Source organism: Bos indicus, chromosome X (assembly GCF_029378745.1).
Source record: "Bos indicus isolate NIAB-ARS_2022 breed Sahiwal x Tharparkar chromosome X, NIAB-ARS_B.indTharparkar_mat_pri_1.0, whole genome shotgun sequence".
In the NCBI taxonomy this organism is placed as follows: domain Eukaryota; kingdom Metazoa; phylum Chordata; class Mammalia; order Artiodactyla; family Bovidae; genus Bos; species Bos indicus.
In genome coordinates, this window is record NC_091789.1 from 40,648,375 (window position 1) to 40,663,293 (window position 14,919).

The window sequence follows — 14,919 nt, forward strand, 5'->3', positions numbered from 1 at the left end:
CCTGTAAGCCCTCTCCTTCCTCCGGAGGTAGAGCACAGTCTCCCTCCTTTTCTTCGTCAATGGCAGAAAATATGATCTGCGCAGAAGGTGGAGACCCACTACCATCCACTGCTATAGCCTCTCCCATAGGCTATCCCACAGCCTCATGATGAGGATCCAGAACATTTTTAATCATATTTATAGGATAAGTGTTTAGTTGTTTTTTTCACCTTCACCCAAGTATCTAAATTAACAGTAGCTTTAACAGTTTCAAGATTACTTGTATAAAGAGTTGCCATTCTTAGTTTCAGTGTTATCCATGTCAGAAAGTTAAATATAATAGAAGATAAAGCTTTTAGCTTTCAAAAGATCAGGCTTTTCTTTGGCCTTTTAACTTCAGAAACCATTTTTTCTCTCTAACTCTAACTCTTTAACACTTTCAACACTTCCCACTCCTCTCGCCCTGTCTATCCTACAGGGGGGTCCGTGGCACCCTTGAGTGGGGTCCTAGCCGTCCCGAACACTGGAAGAACAATAGGGCTGATGGCCCAGATTGTTCCGGGGGAGGAACAGTAGGCTGATGGCCCAAACTGTTCCAAGGGAGGAGCAGTAGGGCTGGTGACCCAAACTGCTCCGTGGGGGAACAAGAGGGCTGGTGACCCAGTTGTTCCGAGAACGGGGAGCAATAGGGCTGATGGCTCTGATTGCTTTGGGGAGCTTACCTTCGAAAATCCCTGTCTCGGGCGCCACCTGCCGAGGACCAGCCCCAGCTGATCCAGGGTACTCGAAGGAGAGACGGCGTCGGCGAGGGTCAGGATACGATAGCTTCAATTAGATATTAATTAGAGATATAAAGAGTAATAGAATAAGGATAGCTCAGTAGGAAAATTCAGTGGAGAAAAGAGGCTGAGTAGCTTGGTTTACGCGGGAGACCAATAAAACTTCAAGACAAGAAGCTTGCACCACTTACGTAGGCCGCAGGCGTCCTTCCGTTCTCCCGAAGGAGAGGAGACACTGAGGCCTCCCCGGTCGGATCTTAGAAGCCCAGGCATAATTAGTAAGCATGGTGGGTTCCGCGCTCCAGATGGAGACTCAGCCAGAGGGAGAGAGAGACATGGGGAGACCAGTATTTCGAGAAACTGATCCCAATTCTTTATTTTCCAGAGTCTGTTTTTATACACTAAGATGTTATACAAAAGTCACGTGGGGACAGCAGTCCTGACTTTTATTAAAGTCAGGTGCTTCACACAAATGTATACAGAGGTCTTAGGGGTGTTACATCATCTTCTGGCCAGGGGGGCCTGCTGACAATTTACGACCCTCTCCTTGTGACAGCGGTCAGTCAATCAGGACACTTATTTCTCCAGGGCTGATTATTCTCAAAACAGACGCCACCCAAATAAAGTTACATTCCTACAGGGTGAGGGTGTAGTGGGTTTTAGTTAAGGAAAGAATTTACTTAGCCTAAGGTCTAACGTGATTAATATCAAAGGTTAATTCTATATATTCATTAATGTGTGTAAGGGCAGGGGATGTGGAGACTTAGCAACAAACATTGGCTCAACAAATGAAAAACCCTTCACCAACACAATTTCTAATTAGCCCATTATACTTATACTAATAGTTTTCTAACTTTTCTAAGGAACCTGTTTTTAGAAGGTTTAAAGCATCTTGTGCTTCTCACGGTTGGGAGGCTGTGAGCGATCACATGTGGCCGGACAAGCCTGTCAGGCAGGCCAGAGAACCTTCAGAGGAGTTTGTAGGTTAAAACACTCTTATCACGCCCAGGAATTATTATAAACTGGAGCTCTAAGTTAACTCCTTCTCCAAAAGAGGTGGTGGGGGACAGCCCCCCGTAAAGTCAGAGGTGTAGGTGAGCACAAAGTAGTAAAGTAGGCAGGCTCTGGTTATGGGGGTAGATGCTCGAGGAGTTCCAGGGGGACTCCTGAGGCTCGATCCCGCCTTTGCGTATGTCGAGCCTCCTTCCTCATGACCTTTGTCATGGGCGGAGTACCTCACTCTGGCCCCCAACAACAAGCCATCTGCTAGCCATGGTGTAAGCACAATCTGATGGGAGAGGGCAGGTTTGGGTGCCAAGAAAAAGTGCATTCAAGTCCAAGGACACCTGTCCTGTAAGAGGCTCCTCCACTGTGCAGGCCCTCAGGTATTCCCTCACACCTGCATCACTCAGGGCTCGGGGTGGAGAGGTTGGAGCACATCTTCCAGGCAGACCTGTAAAGTGCAGAGCTTGATACGAGGCAGAGGTTGGGGAGCATGAAATGTGGGGGACCAAACACTGACTCACATCAAGGGACCATGGAGGGCTTTTTAGACGGGAGGGCCATCTTGGCTGGGTCTTGTAGTGAAGAGGGTCTCCTTCGCTGGAAAATGGAGGAAGGCCCGCCAAGAGTTAGACCCATGGAGGGAACTGAGCCCAGGTGTGTAGCTGGAGCAGGCGAGCTTGTGGAGGGCCTGCAGCCTGACACCATCTGTATAGGTCCTCTGAGGGATTTTTAGCAAAGGATTTCTAGAGACTTTGATGTGCTGTGAAGTTTCATCCATTGCCTGCAGAGGCAAGTCTGCGAGCAGGTATGTGCAGCAGCCAGGAAGGCTGGGGAGGCTATGGTCCTCCACAGAGGTGGTGTGCAAGAAAGAAGACACTCTGTTCTGCCATCTCAAACCTGGATTGGTCCCCAGCACCACCACTTCTGGAGTGTGAGTCTCAGCAAATCACTCCCTCTCAGAGTCTCCATTTGTTTATCTGAAGGATGAGCACAGTGTGAAATGTGCCCATTACTAGTAATACTATTTATTTGTGTATCTGATGGGAGTGAGCCAGTCACTGGATGATTCACACAAAAGCAGTCTGTAAACCAGAAAGCACCTACTATGAATACTGGTTGAAGAGGCATCTCTTTTGCCAAGAAAGCTTTCCCCAGAATGAGTGGGAATGCAGGCATGTACCTTGAAGTCTGCAGCTGGGAGACAGGGAGACAGCAAGGATCCTCAGATTAGGAAAGGGGGAAGAGATGGACACCATTGGCCCCCAGTGTCAAAGGTTCTATAGGATGTGGCCTGGTTTGGGGCTTGAGAGCCACTGGTGGATTTTGAGCAAAGATGTATATAGTGGCCCCTGGAGACAGGCATTGTGAGCTGAGTCAAACTGCAAGGATTTGTGAACTGGGGGGAACCAGTGCTAGGACCACAAGTTCCTAGCAGGACTAGGAATCTATGAAGCTGTGAGCCTCTTCCCTGAACTGTGCAGGAGTCAACATCTGCCTGCTGCCTCAGGTCCATAATCTGCTGTCCACCATTCTATCACCCAGAACACTTCAGCAGCCAAGTGTTTTCACCAGATTGACCTAAACACTTTTGGTAGTAAAACAAAAAATGGATGATACCAAGAAGCTATTTATAGTATCCCGAATTTTCTCTATGTAGCCCACTTGGTATTAACAGTCATATGGTTCACTGCAGTCGTGTCAGTGTGTTTGCATGTGCCTGCCTGGGTGTTGATCTCTGTGTCACTATTAATGATTTCTAAATCCCTAAACTCTTGTGGCCCCCAAAGGTTTTGGACAAAGCATTAGGCACAAGTCATCTTAGCCCCAATAAGAGCCAACACTTTCAGAGACTGACGGAGGCCCAGGGGTACTGGTTCTGTTACCTTCCTCCAACCTTTGGCCTAGAGGGATACCCTTCCTGGGACAGGCAGGACCGAGGGCCAGCCCCAGGTCAACCTGGATGAGTATACACCACACCATCTGCCAAACAGCCTCAGGATGTGGAATCTTTTGGTACCAACCATGGTCTTCTGTGGTATAAATGGGTGGAACATAGAGCTAAAAAGAAGAAGGACACTTGGCAAACTCGTGTATTCACTAGTTTGTAATTCTGGACACCTGTCCACAATCTTGTTTCAGGACAAGAGCTGAAGGAGCCCTGTGTGGTCTCCCAGTACAGCCCAAAAAAACCTGGGTCCACCCACACAATTCTGGGGTGTTAATGTGATTCAGAAATCTCTGGTTTTGAGACATAGGCAATGACACCAGAAGCTCAGCAGCATTAGGCTCACCTTGTTGACTTGCTTTCATACCACACTTCTCAAGTGCCAATAGGCAATGCAAGTAGAGGAGATGAGGAGAAAGGTCATTGTGCTGCTGCTGGTGCTGCTTGCCTTGCTGGGCGCCCCCCTCTGTCTCAGAGAAGCCTGTGTGTTAGCTTTGGACAGGATGGAAAGCTGCCTTTAGGAAGTGGCACCCAGGCCTCACTTACTCCATGCTTGGTAGCTAATATTCTTAGGATTAATCTTGACCCTAAATTGCAAAGGCCATGTTTTCCCTGCGCAAAATTGTGGTTTCCAATCAGCCCAATATCTGGAGGCTGTCTCTTGTTTGCCCACCCCAGCTTCTGTGCCCTAGTGTCCCTCCAGGTACCCTGGTTACCCATGAAGGTGTATGACCATCAGCCTCACAGCGCAGGGCTGAGCAGCCCAGATCAGTGTCCTTGCCTGGGTTTGTCCTTGGCCTTGTGGTGTCATGGCTCATTGGCCAGGGTTTAAGATCTTGAGCCAGTGATGACCCTTTTCCAGCCTCAGGTTTCACATCTGTATGCTGGGTGTAGTAACAGTGCAAAGTCACTAGGTCAGCAAGGAGGGTTCCATGAGTTGAAAGGTTGGGATAAACTTGGTGCACAAAGATGATATTGGGAAGGGAACCAGGAAAATTATGCCGTGGTCTTTCATCTGCTTTTGGGACCTACCATTGGTTGACAAGGGCAGAAAAAAGTGCTCCAAGTCACCTTGTTGCCAGCCTGCTATTGTGTCCCTCTGGGGTTCTGGGGACTATCTTTAAGCAGCTTGCTGTTGGCATAGCAACATTGCTGGGAGAAATATCAATTACCTCAGATATGGAGATGACATCACCCTTATGACAGAAAGCAAAGAGGAACTGAAGCGTCTCTTGATGAAAGTTAAAGAGGAGAGTGAAATAGCTAGCTTAAAACTCAACATTCAAAAAAATAAGATCATGGCATCCGGTCCCATCACTTCATGGCAAACAGATGGGGAAACAATGGAAACAGTGATAGATTTTATTTTCTTGGACTCCAAAATCACTGCAGATTGTGACTGCATTCATGAAATTAAAAGACACTTGCTGCTCGGAAGAAAAGCTATGATAAACGTAAACAGTATAGAAAAGGTCTGTGTAGTCAAAGTTATGGTTTTGCCAGTAGTCATGTATGGATATGAGAACTGGATCATAAAGAAGGCTGAAGGCTGAAGAATTGATGCTTTTGAACTATGGTGTTGGAGTAGACTGTTCAGAGTCCCTTGGACTGCAAGGAGATAAAACCAGTCAATACTAATGGAAGTCAGTCCTGAATATTCATTGGAGGGACTGATACTGAAGCTCAAGCTCCAATACTTTGGCACCTGATGCAAAGATCTGACTCATTGGAAAAAACCCTGATGATGGGAAAGATTGAAGGCAGGAGGAGAAGGGGGTGACAGAGGATGAGATGCTTGGATGGCATTACTGACTCAAGAGACATGAGTTTGAGCAAGCCCTGGGAGTTGGTGATGGACAGGGAAGCCTGGCATTCTGCAGTCCATGGGGTCACAAAGAGTTGGACATGACTGAGCAACTGAACTGAACTGATGGGTCCAGATGCTATGCTAAGAAAATTACACATACTGAGTGGTTGCTATAGATTTGAGTATACTGTTATGCCCACTTAACAGATGAGGAAGCTAAGGTAGCATGTAGTAAAGTCGTAGTGACAAGATTTAAGCACAGAACCTGTTGACCTTTTTAGTCCTCTGACTCAGCATGAGACTGAGCCAAGTGACAGAGTCCCTGTTGCTCCAGGGCCCTGGCAGGCAACTTGAAGAAGTGAGGTCAATGGGTACAAACCACAGGAAGCGAGGGGGCTGGAACACATGCAGAGAGCACGATCTAGCCCAGAAGGAGCTGCCACTCACAATAGGAGGGTGTGTGGGCCAGGTGCCAGGACTTTTGATTTATCTAGAATGGCCAAAAAAGCTGAAGTTCAGTAAGAGATCTCCCGCTTTTTGCATGTTGGATCCTCATTTTATAAAGGCACTCTCCACGCCAGCCGCCTATACCTGCCACTCATGCAGAGCCTACAAGTAGCCCTCTCCTTCCTCCACTGCACTGGATCTGCACAGTGTGCCCCTTGCCAGGGATTTGCTCTCAGACTTTGATCTTCTGTCTGAAAGTGCTCCCGCCTGGCTTAAATGGTCTGCTCAGCTTCATGAATGCATGCTGTTGAAGAATGGAGGGAGACTCGGGGAACCCGACTGCTTCCATGTCTCCTCCTGCAGTTTACTCAGCTCAGTATGAACTGCACCTCCAAGCTTTCCCACATCCTCTCTGTTGGGATCAGTGTCCTCTTGGCCAAAGTTCTCCTGAGGCGTTGCACTGCATCTGGATGTATCCTTTCTTCCTTTTACCTGGTCCATTTCTCCTCTCTCCCAGTTACAGAGTCAGCCTCTGGGGACAAGTCCAAAGTCTTACTAATTATCTCACTCTTCTGATCTTTCCCCAAGTCTGATCTCAGTGCTTAATAGGTTTACCTTTAAAATATTTGCTGAATTAAATATAAAAATTGCAGTAAATGTGAGGCTTGTCTTCATATTCTTATTAATGACAAGGCAGGTTCAGTTCCTTTAATAAAGAACTAAAAATAGAGTTACTTTGCATCTTGAATCCTGTTTTCTCATCTATTAAATATTATCAAACCTATAAGAATCACTTAATAGGTGTAAATTCCATAACACAGTGCCTGATGCATAGAAGGCACTCAGGAGAGGTCAATTCATCTTGTTGTTACAGCTTTCATGATTTAATGCAATTGTTGTTTAGACTCTGTTTGATCCCATGAACTGTAGCACTCCAGGCTTCCCTGTCCTTCACCATCTACCAGAGCTTGTTCAATCTCATGTCCATTAGTCGATGATGCCTTCCAAGCATCTCATCCTCTGTCGCCCCTTTCTCCTCTTACCCTCAGTCTTTTGCAGCATCCGGTTATTTTCCAATGTGTCAAATCTTGGCATCAGGTGGCCGGAGTATTGGAACTTCAGCTTCAGCATCAGTCCTTTTTATGAATATTCAGGGTCAATTTCCTTTAGGGTTGAGTGGATCGATGTACTTGCAGTTCGAGGATCACTCAAGAGTCTTCTCCAACATCACAGTTCAAAAGCATCAATTCTTTGGCACCCAGCCTTTTTTCTGGTCCAACTGTCACATGCATACATGACTACTGGAAAAAGCATAGCTTTGACTAGACAGACCTATGTCAGTAAAGTAATGTCATTGCTTTTTACTATGCTGTCTAGTTTGGTCATAACTTTTCTTCCAAGGAAGAAGTGTCTTTTAGTTTCATGGCTGCAGTCACCATCTGCAGTGATTTTGGAGTCCAAGAAAATAAAACCTGTCACTGTTTTCATGCTTCCCCCATCTATTTCCCATGAAGTGATGGGACCAGATGCCACGATCTTAGTTTTTTGAACGTTGAGTTTTAAGCCAACTTTTTCACTCTCCTCTTTCACTTTTATCAAGAGGCTCTTTAGTTGCTCTTCACTTTCTACCATAAGAGTGGTGTCATATCTGAGGTTATTGGTATTTCTCCCAGAAATCTTGATTTCAGCTCAGGCTTCATCAAGCCTGGCATTTCACATGATGTACTATGCATATAAGATAACCAGGGTGATAAAATACAGGCTTGATATACTCCTTTCCCAAATTTGAAACCAGTCTGTTCCATGTTGAGTTCTAACTGTTGCTTGTCTCTCAGAATATGTGTCTCTCAGTGTGTTTCTGTCTCTCTCTCAGTGTGTGTGTCTCGTTCAGTGTGAGTGTTTCTGGTTCTTAGCATGTGTGTGTGTGTGTGTGTGTGTGTGTGTCTCCCTCTCTGTGTATGTCTATCAGTGTGTCTGTGTCTCCCTGTGACTGTCTCTCTCTTGTGTGTGTCTCTCAGTCTGCTTGTGTCTCTCTTGCAATGTGTGTGACTCTCAGTGTGTGTGTATATCTCTCTCTGTATGTATATGCCTCTAAGTGTGTGTGTGTGTCTCTGTGCCTGTGTCTCACAATGTCTGTGTCCCTTTCTCACTGTGTATGTCTCTCTCAGTGTGTGTGTCTCTCAGCGTGTGTGTGTTTGTATCTCTCTCAGTGTGCGTGGATAACTCTCAGTGTGTGTGTGTCTGTCTTTCAGGGTGTGTGTCTGTGTGTGTGTGTGTGTCTCTGTGTGACTCCCACAGTGTCTCTGTTCGTGTGTCTCCCATTGTGTCTCTCAATGTGTATGTGTCTGTCTCACTGTGTGTCTGCCTCAGTGTTGTGTGTCTGTTTTTAGTGTTTGTGTGAATCTCTCAGTGTGTCTGTCTCTCAGTGTGTTTGTGTCTCTCAGTGTCTGTGAGTCTCTCTCTCTGTATGTCTATGTCTCTAAGTGTGTGAGTGGGTGTCACAGTGTGTGTGTCTCACAATGTTTGTGCCTGTCACTCAGTGTGTATGTCTCTCTCAGTGTGTGTGTTTCTCAGTTTGTTTTCCTCCTTCTCAGTGCAGATGTCTGTCTCTCTCAGTGTGTGTCTCTCTCTCAGTGTGTGTGTGTCTCTCTAAGTGTGTATGTGTCTCTGTGTGTTGCGTGTTCCCTCTTTCACAGTGTGTGTCTCTGTCAGTGTGTGTGTGCTTCTCTGTGTGTGTGTCTCTGTGTGACTCTCAGTGTCTCTGTTCTTGTGTCTCCCGGTGTGTCTCTCTCTCTCTCAATGTGTGTGTGTCTGTCTCATTGTGTGTCTGCCTCAGTGTTTTGTGTCTATTTTTAGTGTCTGTGTGTGTCTCTCAGTATGTGTGTTTCTCCCTCCCAGGTGTGTAGGTGGGTATCTCTCTCTCAGTGTTTGTGTGTCTCTCTTAGTGTGGGAGTTTGTGTGTCTCTCTCTCTGTGTATATTTCTCTCCCTCAATGTGTGTGTGTGTCTCGCTCTCAGGAATGTGTTTGTCTTCCTGGATGTGGGTGTCTCTCTCAGCATGTATGTCATTCTCCATTTGTGTGTCTTTGTCTGTGTCTCTCAGTATGTGTGTCTCTCAGTGTGTTTTTGTCTCTCTCTCAGTGTGTGTGTCCCTTTCAGTGTGAGTGTTTCTGGTTCTTAGCATGTGTGTGTCTCTCAATATCTGTGTCTCTCTCTCTCATTGTGTATGTCTCTCTCAGTGTGTGTGTGTTTTTCTCTCTCTCACTGTGTGCGTGGCTAACTCTCAGTGTGTGTGTATCTTTCAGTGTGTGTGTGTGTCTGTATGTGTGTGTCTCTCTGTGTGTCTCCACAGTGTCTCTGTTCGTGTGTGTCCCATTATGTCTCTCCCTCTAAGTGTGTGTGTCGGTCTCGCTGTGTGTCTGCCTCAGTGTTGTGTGTCTCTTTTTAGTGTTTGTGTGAGTCTCTCAGTGTGTGTGACTCTCAGTGTGTTTGTGTCTCTCAGTCAGTGTTTAAGTCTCTCTTTGTGTGTGTGTCTCTGTGTGTGTTTCTCTCTCTCAGTGTGGATGTCTCTTTCTCACTCAGTGTGTGTGTGTATCTCTCCCTGATGTGTATGTCTCTAAGTGTATGTGTGTCTCTCTCAGCGTGTGTGTCAGTCTCAATTTGTGTGCCTCTGTGTGTCTCTCAGAATGTGTGTCTCTCAGTGTGTTTGTGTGTCTCTCTCAGTGTGTGTGTCTTGTTTAGTGTGAGTGTTTCTGGTTCTTAGCGTGTGTGTGTGTCTCTGTCTCTGTGTATGTCTCTCATTGTGTGTGTGTCTCCCTGTGAATGTGTGTGTCTCTCTCTTGTGTGTGACTCTCAGTGTGGTTTTGTCTCACTCTCAGTGTGTTTGACTCTCACAGTGTATGTGTCTCACTCTCTGATGCTGTGGGTCTCGGTGAGTGTCTGTGGGCATGTTCTCTCAGTGTGTGTGTGTCTGTTTCTCAGTGTGTGTCTGTGTGTGTGTGTCTCTCTCTCTCTGTATGTGTATGTGTTTCAGTGTGTGTTTCTCAGTATGCATGTCTATATATTGTCTCTCTGTTTTTGTGTCTCTCTCTCAGTGTTTCAGTCTTTATCCATGTGTGTTTCTCTATCTCAGTGTGGATGTCTCTCTATCTCTCAGTGTGTGTGTGTCTCTCTCTGTATGTATATGTCTCTAAGTATGTGTTTGTGTCTCAGTGTGTGTCTCACAATGTCTCTGTCTCTCTCTCACTGTGTATGTCTATCTCAGTGGGTGTTTCTCTCTGCTTATGTGTGTTTGTCTGTCTCAGGGTGCGTGGATAGCTCTCACTGTGTGTGTGTCTCTTTCAGGGTGTGTGTCTCTGTGTAACTCCCACAGTGTCTCTGTTCCTGTGTCTCCCATTATGTCTCTCAATGTGTGTGTGTCTGTCTCACTGTGTGTCTGCCTCAGTGTTGTGTGTCTGTTTTTAGTGTTTGTGTGAGTTTCTCAGTGTGTCTGTATCTCAGTGTGTATGAGTCTCTCTCTCTGTAAGTCTGTCTTTAAGCGTGTGTGTGGGTGTCACAGTGTGTGTCTCACAATGTTTGTGCCTCTCACTCTGCGTATGTCTCTGTCAGTGTGTGGGTCTCTCATTGCATGTTTCTCCTTCTCAGAGTGGATGTCTGTCTCATTGTGTGTGTCTCTATCAGTGTGTGTGTGTCTGTGTGTGTGTCTCCACAGTGTCTCTGTTCGTGTGTCTCCCATTATGTCTCACTCTCTATGTGTGTGTATCTGTCTCATTGTGTTTCCGCCTCAGCATTGTGTGTCTCTTTTTAGTGTCTGTGTGAGTCTCTCAGTGTGTGTGACTCAGTGTGCTTGTGTCTCTCTCTTAATGTATGTGACTCTCTCAGTCCGTGTGTCTTGCTCTCTGAGTGTGTGTGTGACTCTGTAGGTCCCTGTGTTTTTGTCTCTCATAGTGTGTGTCTGTGTCTCTGTGTGTGTGTCTCTCTCTGTATGCATATGTGTTTCAGTGTGTGTCTCTCAGTGTGCATGTCTCTATGTTGTTTCTCTGTTTTTGTGTCTCTCTCTCAGTATTCTTTCTCCATGTGTATTTCTCTCTCTCAGTGTGGATGTCTATTTCTCAGAGTGTGTGTGTCTCTCTCTGTATGTATATGTCTTTAAGTGTGGTTGTGTGTCTCTGTGTGTGTGTTTCACATTGTCTGTGTCCCTGTCTCACTGTGTATGTCTCTCTCACTGTGTGTGTTTCTTAGTTTGTTTTCCTCCTTCTCAGTGCGGATGTCTGTGTCTCTCAGTGTGTGTGTGTCTCTCTCAGTGTGTGTTTGGCTCTTTCAGTGTGTGTGTGTCTCTTTAAGTGTGTGTGTGACTCTTTAAGTGTGTGTGTGTCTTTGTGTGTTGTGTGTTCCTCTATCACAGTGTGTGTCTCTGTCAGTATGTGTTTGTTTCTCTCTGTGCTTCTCTCTGTGTGACTCTCAGTGTCTCTGTTCTTGTGTCTCCCAGCGTGTCTGTCTCTCAATGTGTGTGTGTCTGTCTCATTGTGTGTCTGCCTCAGTGTTGTGTGTCTATTTTTAGTGTCTGTGTGTGTCTCTCAGTATGTGTGTCTCTCCCTCCCAGGTGTGTAGGTGGGTCTCTCTCTCAGTGTTTGTGTGTCTCTCTTAGTGTGGGAGTTTGTGTCTCTCTCTGTGTATGTTTCTCTCCCTCAATGTGTGTGTGTGTCTCGTTCTCAGGAGTGTGCTTGTCTTCCTGGATGTGCGTGTCTCTGTCAGCGTGTGCGTCACTCTCCATTTGTGTGTCTCTGTCTGTGTCTCTCAGTATGTGTGTCTCTCAGTGTGTTTTTGTCTCTCTCTCAGAGTGTGTGTCCCTTTCAGTGAGTGTTTCTGGTTCTTAGCATGTGTGTGTCTCTCGATATCTGTGTCTCTCTCTCACTGTGTATGTCTCTCTCAGTGTGTGTGTGTTTTTCTCTCTCTCACTGTGTGCGTGGCTAACTCTCAGTGTGTGTGTATCTTTCAGTGTGTGTGTGTGTCTGTATGTGTGTGTCTCTCTGTGTGTCTCCACAGTGTCTCTGTTCGTGTGTGTCCCATTATGTCTCTCCCTCTAAGTGTGTGTGTCGGTCTCGCTGTGTGTCTGCCTCAGTGTTGTGTGTCTCTTTTTAGTGTTTGTGTGAGTCTCTCAGTGTGTGTGACTCTCAGTGTGTTTGTGTCTCTCAGTCAGTGTTTAAGTCTCTCTTTGTGTGTGTGTCTCTGTGTGTGTTTCTCTCTCTCAGTGCGGATGTCTCTTTCTCACTCAGTGTGTGTGTGTATCTCTCTCTGATGTGTATGTCTCTAAGTGTATGTGTGTCTCTCTCAGCGTGTGTGTCAGTCTCAATTTGTGTGCCTCTGTGTGTCTCTCAGAATGTGTGTCTCTCAGTGTGTTTGTGTGTCTCTCTCAGTGTGTGTGTCTTGTTTAGTGTGAGTGTTTCTGGTTCTTAGCCTGTGTGTCTCTCTCTGTGTATGTCTCTCAATGTGTGTGTGTCTCCCTGTGAATGTGTGTGTCTCTCTCTTGTGTGTGACTCTCAGTGTGGTTTTGTCTCACTCTCAGTGTGTTTGACTCTCACAGTGTATGTGTCTCACTCTCTGATGCTGTGGGTCTCAGTGAGTGTCTGTGGGCATGTTCTCTCAGTGGGTGTGTGTCTGTTTCTCAGTGTGTGTCTGTGTCTGTGTGTGTATCTCTCTCTGTATATATGTGTTTCAGAGTGTGTCTCTCAGTATGTGTGTCTCTATGTTGTCTCTCTGTTTTTGTGTCTCTCTCTCTCAGTGTTTCAGTCTTTCTCCGTGTGCATTTCTCTATCTCAGTGTGGATGACTCTCCATCTCTCAGTGTGTGCATGTGTCTCTCTGTATGTATATGTCTCTAAGTGTGTGTGTGTGTCTCAGTGTGTTTCTCACAATGTCTGTGTCTCTCTCTCACTGTGTATGTCTATCTCAGTGTGTGTGTCTCTCTGCATGTGTGTTTGTCTGTCTCTCACAGTGTGCATGGATAACTCTCACTGTGTGTGTGTCTCTTTCAGGGTGTGTGTCTATGTGTGTGTGTGTGTCTCTGTGTGACTCCCACAGTGTCTCTGTTCCTGTGTCTCCCATTATGTCTCTCAATGTGTGTGTGTCTGGCTCACTGTGTGTCTGCCTCAGTGTTGTGTGTCTGTTTTTAGTGTTTGTGTGAGTCTCTCAGTGTGTCTGTATCTCAGTGTGTGTGTCTCTCTCTCTGTAAGTCTATGTCTCTAAGCGTGTGTGTGGGTGTCACAGTGTGTGGCTCACAAAGTTTGTGCCTCTCACTCAGTGTGTATGTCTCTCTCAATGTGTGGGTCTCTCAGTGCGTGTTTTTCCTTCTCAGGGTGGATGTCTGTCTCATTGTGTGTGTCTCTGTGTGTGTGTCTCTGTGTGTGTGTGTGTCTCTGTGTGTATGTATCTGTGTGTCTCCACAGTGTCTCTGTTCATGTGTCTCCCATTATGTCTCTCCCTCTATGTGTGTGTGTCTGGCTCACTCTGTGTCTGCCTCAGTGTTGTGTGTCTCTTTTTAGTGTCTGTGTGAATCTCTCAGTGTGTGTGACTCTCAGTGTGTTTGTGTCTCTCTCTCAGTGTGTATGACTCTCTCAGTATGTGTGTCTTGCTCTCTGAGTGTGTGTGACTCTTTGGGTCCCTGTGTGTGTGTCTCTCTCAGTGTGTGTCTGTGTGTGTTTGTTTCTCTCTGTATGCATATGTGTTTCAGTGTGTGTCTCTCAGTGTGCATGTCAATATGTTGTCTCTCTGTTTTTGTGTCTCTCTCCCAGTGTTTATGTCTTCCTCCGTGTGTGTTTCTCTCTCTCAGTGTGGATGTCTATTTCTCAGAGTGTGTGTGTCTCTCTCTGTATGTGTATGTCTCTAAGTGTGTGTGTGTGTCTGTGTGTGTGTGTCTCACAATGTATGTGTCCCTCTCTGACTGTGTATGTCTCTCTCAGTGTGAGTGGATAACTCTCTGTGTGTGTGTGTGTGTCTCTTACAGGGTGTGTCTCTGTGTGACTCCCACAGTGCCTCCTTTCGTGTGTCTCCCATTGTGTCTCTCAATGTGTGTGTGTCTCTCTCACTGTGTGTCTGCCTCAGTGTTGGGTGTCTGTTTCTAGTGTTTGTGTGAGTCTCTCTGTGTGCCTGTATCTCAGTGTGTGTGAGTCTCTCTCTCTCTGTATGTCTATGTCTCTAAGCATGTGTGTGGGTATCAAAATGTGTGTCTCACAGTGTTTGTGCCTCTGAGTGTGTATGTCTCTGTGTGTGTGTGTGTCTCTCAGTGTGTGTTTCTCCTTCTCAGTGTGGATGTCTGTCTCATTGTGTGTGTCTCTCTCAGTGTGCCTGTGTCTCTGTATATTGTGTGTTATCTCTTTCAGAGTGTGTGTCTCTCTCTCGTGTGTGTCTCTCTAAGTGCTTGTGACTTTGTCTCTCTCTCTCAGTGTGCATGGCTAACTCTCAGTACGTGTGTGTCTCTTTCGGTTTATGTGTGTCTCTCTCTGTGTCAGTCTATGTGTGACTCTCACAGTGTCTCTGTTCATGTGTCTCTCTGTGTGTCTGTCTCTTAATGTGGGTGTCTTTCTCATTGTGTGTCTACCTCAGTGTTGTGTGTCTATTTCTAGTGTTTGTGTGTATCTCAGGATGTTTGTGTCTCTCTCACAGTGTGTGTGACTATCAGTGTGTTTGTGTGTCTCTCTAACTGTGTATGTCTCTCTCAGTGGGTGTGTCTCTCAGTGTGTGTTTCTGTCTCTCAGTGTGGATCACTCTCTCTTTCTCTCAGTGTGTGTGGGTCTCTCTCTGTATGTCTATGTCTCTATGTGTGTGTGTCTCTCACAATGTTTGTGTCTCTCTCACAATGTTTGTGTCTCTCTCTCAGGGTGTATGTCTTTCTCAGTGTGTGTGTTTCTAGTTTGTTTTCTCCTTCTCAGTGCAGATGTCTGTCTCTCTCAATGTGTGCATG

General features: G+C 46.2%; 1 long non-coding RNA gene across 1 annotated transcript in view; it reads right to left on the reverse strand.

Moving 5' to 3' along the window:
- Positions 1 to 1,187: 1,187 nt before the first annotated feature.
- The window catches only part of LOC139181149 (uncharacterized), a 52,889-nt gene continuing 39,157 nt past the window's right edge, over positions 1,188 to 14,919 (reverse strand). The window contains exon 3 of the long non-coding RNA XR_011565241.1: positions 1,188 to 1,392. This is a non-coding gene — a long non-coding RNA (uncharacterized lncRNA). The remainder of the gene's footprint in view (positions 1,393 to 14,919) is intronic.